The sequence below is a fragment of the Thunnus thynnus genome, chromosome 3, assembly GCF_963924715.1.
Source record: "Thunnus thynnus chromosome 3, fThuThy2.1, whole genome shotgun sequence".
NCBI classification, from domain to species: Eukaryota; Metazoa; Chordata; class Actinopteri; order Scombriformes; family Scombridae; genus Thunnus; species Thunnus thynnus.
The window spans coordinates 12,227,245-12,234,384 of NC_089519.1; the positions used below are offsets into that span (position 1 = coordinate 12,227,245).

The window sequence follows — 7,140 nt, forward strand, 5'->3', positions numbered from 1 at the left end:
AGGACAAGATGTGTTTTCATGTTTGTAAGTTCATGAAGTTTTAATGATGTGGACACTGACTATTGTTTCATTCACTACTGTGTTTAAAAGAAGAAGGTATCATGCCTCATATTGCACCTTAATTTAACAATTGAGTTTTGAATATTTTATATATTTTAAGATTTTATTTAAACATTTGACTTGAATGTTGTTTTCATTTAAGACCATGGGCAAAAGTTCCTTGCTTTTAGTTTTACAAAATAATGAACAGCAGAGTTATATTTGTCTCCTTTTTTTTTTCTGATCCGAAAAATGACCAATATGTGACTCAAAACGTTGATACAATCTGAACTGTGAGTTTTATGATCTTTTGCACCCCTACTAGCAGTGCTGGCAACTGATTGAATGATAACAGTGTAAGTTGTCCTGCACGAACAGGTGCAACTAAACTAACAAGAGTGTGAGATAGCTCTCAATCAAGCACAGTTTGTACACACATACAGTTCTGAGAAGAGGTTTTGTCAAGAATAAATGAAAACACCTGTGTGCAGATACTATGAGTGTGAAGGTGGCTTTAAGGATTCACTAAAAATCTCCAGATAAAAACATTAGGTAACTTCATAACTTTATCTATAAGGCCCAGTGCTAATGTATCATCCGTAAACTACCCACATTATTGTAATGTTTACCAACTCAGCTTTGAGCATCTGCTTCATGATGTACAATATGCTTCTCCTGGACAAGATTGGACACAAGAGTGTGAAGACGTTTCCTGTTCTGGAGGTTTCACCCACTAATTCCCATTTGACAGCAAACCATTTATAACAATAATCTCAATATTATAATCAATATCAATAATATTTAACACATTGACAGCACACATGCCTTTACATTTCACTACGAATATAAAAACTATTGTCAGTATTGCACTAATTTGATGAAAAAATGCAGATATTTATATGAAAATGTCATGGATTGTTTCAAATATATGAACATACATTTCGCATATAACATTTAACATGAATTATCTGGTGTACCTATGAGTGAGTAAAATAGGGCTGCTGCTAAAAATTATTTTCATTATTGATTAATGTGCTGATTATTTTCTCAATTAATCATTTAGTCAATGAAATGTTAAGAAACTGGCCTCAGTGATGCCTTCAAACTTCCTGTTTTGTCCAACTAACAGTCTAAAACCTGAAAATATTCAATTTACTGTCATGTATGACACAGAAAAACAGCAAATCGTCACATTCGAGAAGCTAGAAGCAGAGATAGTTTGGCATTTTTGCTTAAAAAATGAAACAATTATTCTACTATCAAAATAGTTTCTGTTAATTTTCTTTCAATCAATTAATCAACTGGTAATTGCAGCAGTGCTACAGTAAATCATATCAGTCTCCTCCTACTACATGGTTGATGCTAGATTGGATCAGGGACGGTTTGAAAAACTCTTTCAACATTAACGTTAACCATAAGCTAAACCTAACCGCACTTGTGACAGTTTGTCTCTCCACCTGATCAAACCTAGTATTTATCCTACTACATGGGTCTGTTGCCTTATGTGCTAATTCAGTGTTTTTATTCATTCAGTCTAATTCATACCTTTCTCAATTTTTTCTCCCCTTTGTGCTGCTCTGACCCAAAAGTATTATATGTTCACTCCTGTAAGGACAGCGGGGGAGGGGACACAATCCAATAAGCATCACATCACAGTCAGACACAGACACACATGCATCCACACACACACACATTTAAACAATCCTTGTAACCTAATGACCTTTTAAGGTAAATGCCTACCATGTAATTGACACAGACAGTGGCTTACACGGTGTGTGTGTGTGTGTTTGTGTGCAATGATGTGTGTGTGTGTGTCAAGTTGCACATGTCAGCAAGTGATTTACATGTAATTTACATTAAACTTATCAGTTACTTGACTTTGGAGCAAAGTTTACAGAGATTTCTCAAGAATCTTGGTTTAGTACGCAGTGCCAAACAGAGTGACGGTTAAGATGATATGTTGCCTTTCTCTCATCAGTTGATTCATATTTCATTTCAGTTTATGAGTGTTGTCTCAGGGAGCAGAAGGTTGGCTTTGATTCATTTATTCATTTACATTTATCTTCGATCTCCACTCTGTCAATAAGTTAAATGGGTGTTTGGCAAAAAAGAAAATAGGATCGAAGGTAACACCGGTGCTATCATATTCATTCATGTGTATTTTTGTCTATCCGATGTTACAAACTCTGTTTCTATTTTTTGAATTCACAAATCCTTGAGATTTATGATCTATGACTAATAGATATAAATCTCAAGCTGGTTCCTTCCTGTTAGGGAGATGAAACAGGCATCATAGGGATCAATTGTTTGCCATTAGTCTTACGGATCATTAAGTTTTTATCAATGAGGCACAGACACGCAGACAGTGGCTTTACTGTTTAGTAGGGTAATTAATCCACTGACACGTGGGCAATTAGACTGGTTCTAGTGAGAGGGATGGGTTTTCTTTTTTACATTGGCTTATTACTTTATCTGTCCTCTGCCAAATTCACAGTGAGAGCTGACAATTAGAAAGATAGTCCTCATGAGTCCCTGAGTCATTTGGCTACCTTCATGATTTGGCTTAGTCCACTGTCTAAAATATCTTATTTTGACAATTGATTAATCATTTTTCATGCAAAAATGACAATTGATGGTTCCAGTCACAGTGACAGTTGATTGAATACCTTAACATTTTATAGTGTTAGTCAGATAAAGCAAGCAAATTGAAGACATCACCGTGGCCTTTACTTTTCTAACATTCCATGGACTAAACAATAAATCAACTAATCAAGAGCAGCCCTTGCTCAAATCAAGCCTGTAAAGAACACAGTTTTCTGGCGCTGCTAAAAACTTCATGTCCCCTGGATGCAGCTGCATCATGTTCAGATTGCGCCATGGCTGCCTCATGTCTCTGTTACTGCTAAAATGTTGACTGAAAGTGCCAGAAGAGGAGCGTCAGTCTACTAAAGCCACATTTCCAATAATGTTTAGAGTTGTTTTGCAGACAATTTCTGTGTCTTACAGGCGTGTTGGAAACAAGTTTGCATGACAACAGCTTGTAGCTGTACTGTTTTAATAACTTGTCTTTACTGAATCTTGTGTATTAACAAAGGAAAACCGTAGAATTCCTACTTCTTAGATTTTGTCAGAGAGGTAACATGAACAAATAAGAATAACTAGTTTTTCCTTTTGTTCACCAAGTAAAGTAAACAATGAAATAATGAAGGAAATGCATCATTAAATGCTAATTAAAAGCAATATATATAAATATTTCCATACAAGTGAACGACACACGTCTGGAAAAAACAGACCTACCTAGCGTATAAAGCGCTGCTACATCATGTGGGCTGGAATGGCAGCAACATGATCTAGCCAGAAATCAACACAGCCACATTTGATGGACATTGATGGACATAGGCTTCAGAAATATACTGTAGATACTTTGAGCATATGAAGAGTACAGACAGGTAACTAGAAAACAACCAAATATGGTTTAGACATATATCCCACCTATATTTATAAATTTCAATCTGCACAGCTAGAGGAGGAGAGGAGCTACTTTAATGTGGCCCTGAACAACAAGGGCCCCTCAGACAGACAAGGTGATGCAGTACGAAATGACATGATCAAAGGAATAAATTGACATTTTGGGAAATACGCTTGTTTTCTTACCGGGAGTTAGATGAAAAGATTGATACCACTTTTATGTCTGTATAATAAATATGTAGCTGGAGTCAGCAGCTTAGCTTAGTAAAATGCTGAAAATAGGGGAAAAGAGTTAGAAAGGCTCTGTCCAAAGTAAAAAAAAATCTGCCTATTACCTTTAAAGCTCATTAATTAACACATTATATATTGTTTGTTTATTGTGGTGCTGGAAGCATCAATGTTTCAATCAAGTTTGTTTAATCCTTACAAAAAGTGTAAAATGACAACTTGTGATTTTACGAGGGGCTGTGTGCTGGACTGTTTCTTGGTCAGCAGCAGTAACTTCCTGGAGTTTCCAGTGGTTGCCTGGCAACTGTTCCTGGCTATATATTTATCATACAGACATGAGAGTGGTATTGATCTTCTCATCTAGCTCTCTAACTCATCTAACTAAGAAAGTTAATAGGTGTATATTCCAAAATGTCAGACTAGTCCATTGGGAGTGGGGCATCAGATCATGTTGTGGAGGAGAAAAGCAACACTCTTATAACTCTGTTTAGATATTCTTTCTTCAAGATCCTGAAGAAGTCAATGTGATGAAACATCAATCTTCAGAACTGAACATGTGCAGCTTTCTCCTCCTGCCTTTTATGGCTGCCTGTACGCCAGCACCTCACTAGAATAGGTGGGCTGTTTCCTTCAGCTCTTCATCGGTGGCCCAGAATTCCCACTAACTGCTGCATATATATCAGATTTACAGAGGTAAAATCTGAAGCAAAAGAAAGCACAATGAATCAGCACAGTGGCATCAGTTTATCGTCTGTCCCCATCCAATAGGAACTGATGGATAGCCTCTGATGGGCCTAGTGCACTAAAAGCGCTTAAAGAACTATTTCTGCTGTTGTCGGAAAACCCTTTAATAAGGAGTTTCAGATTGAAGCCAAACTGGCTGAAAGTGCCGTCTATATGGTAAAGGAGATTAGGGTTGACCTAAAACCTTTTAGACCTTATTAGAGCAGTTCTTCCTAGCCTCTTTACTCTCTCATTCACCGCTGTGCTGTAACAAGTCAGGGAGAGCTGCATTTTCAAAAGTAGCCTAAGTATACAGTAGCACAATGTAAAGGCTGATATTGAGATTTTGGGGTCGAGAGTTTTTATACGTAACTTCTTTGGTTTGTCGAAATAACAAAATTTTACTCTGCTTCCAATTTTACCTCTGAGTGTAAAGCTTAAAAGCTCTGATGGAGAAGAACGCTGAGGAAGATTTGGTTACATCAGGAGACCAGAGCTGAACAGAGTGCTATGCATGTGTGTGTGTGTGTGTCTGTGTGTGTGTGTGTGTCTGTCTGTGTGTGAACCAAAACGAGTGGGCAATAAGCACTTTTCTAATCTTCGTTTTGAAAAGTGCAATCTGCACAATCTGTATACAAATTAACTTTATTATTATTATTATTAATGCAGTGCCAAAGGTCCTTACAAGTATCTGCATACATCATTTGTACGTCTGAATGTGTGCAGGCATGTGTGTGCACCTTATGTTTGTGCGTAGAGAAACGTACACACAGCTTCGTACCAAGGTTGACAGACACACCCCGAGTTTTCACCCAGTATTAAACTTGACAAATACGAAGCATCAAAAATGTAGCCGAACCTAAAAATAACATCATAAATTAGTAAAGCCTGGGAGGGTCTTCAGAACTCAGCGGGCCTCATATTCTTCTTCTTCTTCTGTTTCATTTCTGCGCTGAGTGTCAGGGCTCGCTTTGTATTCACATCTCACCATGAAACACAGATACATGTTTGCGTTGTACACACCCATGGATGTGGGCACACACAGTTCACATGATACAGATGCAGACAACCCACACACACAGACTGTGACACTTATTAGCATGTAACAATGACATCTACACAGTGTGCTGTGTTTCAGGAGGCAGGCTGAAGCATGATGCAGCAAAATATCTGGAGCAACATCTTACTGTAAAATGCATGTAGTAGTGTGTGTCTATGTGTCTGTATGCACATAATGAGTGCTTGTGTGTGTGGTTGTGCATGTTCTTGCTTGCAGTGATGCATTAGTAAAGCACATTTTGATTTTACACAGACTATGTACTATTAGTCTATTCATCAATTGTTTAGCAGTAGTTGAATATAGAAAATGACAGAGGCATTTGCTTTGAAAGGAGCCAGGGAATGCCTCAGTCTGTTTGTATCTTATCTGGCTGAAGTGAGATATCTGAGAGCATTAGGACCACCTTCCTGATACCTCCCAGTCCTTTCCGCACAGTCCATGTGTCAGACTGTCTCTAAGCTTAAGAGTCCCTGCCTCCTCCCCCTCATGTGCACCTCTCCTTCATCATATGACTTAGGTGGATTTAAACAGGTAAAGTCGTCAATGAGTGGTAACTTTCACCTGCTTTATCCTAGATGGAGTATTTTTTGGGAGAGAGCAGGTATTCATTTGCTCATTCACTGCTGGTTGTGCATTTAGTTACAACTTAGTGGTTTGCATAAGAGTTTAATGATAAATTATGACTTTTCTCATTTCGGGTGGGCTATATTGAAAGGCTAAACCTGCCAAGCTTCTTTTACATTCTCAGTTTGTTAGACAATAAACAAGATAACAGTGTAATCATACATATTTTTAAGCATAACTTGAGTTTTCTTTTTCTTATTTTTCTTTTAAAAAATGTGTGGCGTTTGTCGAGCATCGTCATTTGCTTGCTAGCTTACATCGGGGTACTCAGAGGAAACAAATACAATTTGTATTGACAGAAATATATTCCTGGCTCTTTGTATCTAGTTGTTGTTCAGTCTAGTTGGCTGCATAATACTAATGAGGTTTAAAGACCTTACCGAGTAGCGGGTATCTCCTCTCTAATCCCCTCCTGAGCGCAGGGCGGGCCGTCCAGACCGCCCTGGATGTTGAACAACTTCGAAAAGCGGTGCAAAAAAAAAAAAGCCGCACCTCCGACAGACAGTGAAGAAGTCAGTAATCCATATCAGCTGGTGTGTAGACAGCAGGAGGTACACTACACGAGACCCCTGTGAGAAATCAAAAGGTGCGTTTGATAAAGTCCCAGAGCAGGTGAGCGCGCGAGATGCGGATGGGTGAGGCGCACGCGGCTCGCGGCTTAAACTACTGTAATCTCTCTCTCTCTCTCTCTCTCTCTCTCTCTCTCTCTCTCTCTCTCTCTCTCACACACACAAACACACACACACACACACACACACTCGCACGCACGCACACACATACACAAAGTTTTAATAGTGATGGTTGAGTCGTCGCTTCATAAAGAATAGCCTAAACAAACAGTGGAGATATACACTTTGAGCTCTCTGGTGTTTACACACCTGCATCTCTCACTGTCTTGTGCATTTGTGTATGCGCGTGCTCGTGCGCTCGCGCGTTAACACAAAGAGCAAGAGCCATACCGTCTGAGGACATAACATCCCCAAAGAACACAAATATTT

The 7,140-nt window shown here is 38.7% G+C and overlaps 1 protein-coding gene across 1 annotated transcript in view; it reads right to left on the reverse strand.

The window, feature by feature from the left end:
- Positions 1-6,792, reverse strand: part of LOC137179514 (uncharacterized) — a 43,529-nt gene extending 36,737 nt beyond the window's left edge. Inside the window, exon 1 of the mRNA XM_067584247.1 lies at positions 6,523-6,792. The gene's annotated coding sequence lies outside the window, so the exon portion shown is untranslated. The remainder of the gene's footprint in view (positions 1-6,522) is intronic.
- Positions 6,793-7,140: the final 348 nt, after the last annotated feature.